This window comes from Salvia hispanica, chromosome 3 (genome assembly GCF_029641045.1).
Source record: "Salvia hispanica isolate PSC_SH4W2 chromosome 3, Shi_PSC_v1, whole genome shotgun sequence".
Lineage (NCBI taxonomy): Eukaryota > Viridiplantae > Streptophyta > Magnoliopsida > Lamiales > Lamiaceae > Salvia > Salvia hispanica.
Genome location: NC_142694.1, coordinates 45,813,603 through 45,816,566, shown reverse-complemented (window position 1 = coordinate 45,816,566; position 2,964 = coordinate 45,813,603). Strand labels below are relative to the sequence as shown.

The 2,964-nt window shown below is 39.3% G+C and overlaps 1 pseudogene; it reads right to left on the bottom strand.

The window, feature by feature from the left end:
• Positions 1-479: 479 nt before the first annotated feature.
• Positions 480-1,449, bottom strand: LOC125210179 (cytochrome P450 71D95 pseudogene; annotated as a pseudogene).
• Between the last annotated feature and the right edge of the window lie 1,515 nt (positions 1,450-2,964).

Sequence of the window (2,964 nt, the reverse complement as noted above, 5' to 3'; positions counted from 1 at the left end):
TGAAACCTACTACTCCATATAACATGTGGTAATTTGTTAAAACTCACTCATAAGTTCACATAACCATATACTAGTATTAAATGAATCTTAACAACTATCCACCAAACAAATAGAAGAAATTGGATTGGATAGAGGGATTTTAAAAATCTTTTAAAGAAATCAAACAAGGCCTAGTAACCATGAGTAAAATAATTATGAAAAGATGGAATCTCTTCTTGTCTCAATGGACAAAATGGTGATCTTGCTAATAAAATTTTATAAGGAGGTGAATGACTAATTTCTAACCGGTAGAATGACAGAGTATAGGAATAGTGATAAGGGGTTTCTTTCTTGTAACACAGAGGCCTTCTCCTTCACTAGTATCCAAACCATCACAACTCATTCCATTAGGCAACTTCCAATCGAAATGGAACAACATTTTGGCCAATGGCAACTCAATGTTGGCCAACCCGAAATTCAATCCGGGGCAGATCCTTCTACTTGCCCTGAATGGAATGTATTCGAAATCATTCCCAATAAAGTTTTTATAATGATTTTATCTTTACAAGGCCTTTTAAGGAAGGAGTGACGCAGTTCCCTGATTACTTACCAAAATAACTGCTTTGATGTTATCATTAGTGATGGGGAATTTGAGCTCTCTGGCCTGCTGCATCCTGATGAGAACGTCGACGATGTCTTCGCCACCAAACTCGCCGCTCTGCTTGAGCTTGTGCTCGTCGATGATGCCGTCAAGAACAGCGTCAAGCTTGCGGCGCATCCTCCACAGTTGGTATATTCTCCAGCTGAGGACATTCGCCAGTTTGCACGATGGGAAGAGATCAGCCACCTCGTATACTCCAGCCATCGCGGCGGCCTCCTTGAACAAACCAATGAGGCCGTCGCGACCGGCCATGGCCTTCCCAAACGCCGCCCTGCAGGTGAAGGTGCTGGCGAATGCGGAGATCATGTCCGTCAGATCAACAGCATCCCCAGAAGAAGCTTCCAGCTGCCAAAAGATCTGACGTTCTTGGAGCTGAGAAGCTCCGCGACTCAGATCCTGCGCATCTGGCGCCAGTAGTCGTTGTAGGCGGAGAATGCGATGTCGGTGTTGTGGTACCATAGCGGTCCGCGCAGGCGGGATCCTGCGCTTTGAGCACCTCCTTGGTGGCCTCCCGTGATGAGATCACCAAGACGGGGACCTCCCCGAGCTGGAGATGCATCACGGGGCCGTATTTTTGGGCTAGCCTCTGCATGACTTTGTGGGGAAGATCTCTGGCTAGGAGGTGGTGGAGGTGGCCGATTACCGGCAGCTTCGGCGGGGACGGAGGCAGCAGGTTTGGCTGTGATTTGAGGGATTTTGGTTTAGTCTTGATTAGGAAGAAGATCATAGTTGAGAGGAAAAGGAAAAATGTTGTCAAGTTGAAGGGAAAATCCATCTCCATTGTTGATCAAACTTTATTTGCTTTTCGGCTTGGCTGTATCATGTTTGATGAATTGCATGAGAGAATCAATATTTATATAAACCTATCATCCATTTTAGACGCACAAATCCTCTCACCTCTGGTTCATAGATTTATTAGGTTCATTCCTAATAAGAATTTAGTATTAGTATCTTCAATATTACCTTTCATTGTTAACAACATATACATCTTTTTATTTTGCAAAGATATTAAAAGTTTCCTATTTAAATTATTTAGTTTTTGAAGACATTGAGAAATTATCCTCCGGTCCCCATTAAATGTCTCATATTTCCTTATTTGGACGGTTTTCAATAAATATCTTATTTCACTTTTACTACTATATTTTGTAATGAACGCAACATTCCACTAACTTATTCTCACCCACATTTTATTATAAAACTAATATATAAAAGTAAGACTCACATTCTACTAATTTTTTTACCCACTTTTACTATTAAAGTTAAATAATTTCCTAAATTCTACACCGGTCAAATATGAAATATTCAATGGGAATCGGAGGGAGTATTATCTCATTCACGTAAAATCGCTCTTCTTAAACCTCAACTAGAGATTAGACTACGTTTATCGGTCGAATAAGGTCGACCGCCATGTCATTAGCGTATATATAGAAAAAATTCTTCCATGCGGTCTCTCTCTCTCTTTGACATGAGGTTGGGTGGTGGGCAAACACAGACCGAACGGTCTCTACATTCATTTTACCATTCAGCCAATATATATATATATAGGGGAGTGTTAGGGTGCACCACCTCTTAAAATAACACCTTACCATCATTCCTAACTAATCATTTGTACACGTGGACGAATAATAAGAGCATCCTCATCCGTGCTCTTAGCTAAGAGCACGGAAGTGGACCCGAGCTCACTTTTACTCCTTGTCCTTAGCTAAGAGCACAACACCCACATCCGTGCTCTTAGCTAAGGACACGCTCAAGGGTCCCATCATTCTATTATTCAATTTAAATAAAAACATTTTCACAATATTAAAATGCATTAAAAATACCCGGAATACTATACAAATTACCAAATACAGTAATTAAAAATTACATAATTCAAATCCTAAAAATTAAAAATTACATAATTAAAATTCTAAAAATTAAAAATTACATAATTAAAATCTATAAAATTAAAAAGACCCACTACTCGTTGCCTAATTTCGCCCAAATGTGATTGATTAGATCTTTTTGTAGCTCAGTGTGAGCTCTTGTATCGCGCATTGTGTGTCTTCTTTCGATCCTCTCGTTCACGATTTTGTTCATTAATATTCTTGTTCTTCGCGCTGTGCTTCCGCAGTGAGATCGGTGAAATCCATTTTTGAATTTTTTAGAGAGGGTTTGAGTGAGGGAGAAAGATGTAGATGATTTAGTATGAAAAAGTATGAATGAGAGATAATTTGATGTGAAAAGTGGATGATGAATGTGTGTATTTATAGATGATTTTGGTATTAAAAAAAATCATAAAAATCCAAAAAAAACGTCCATAAACGGCTCTATTTTTTGGGAATCCA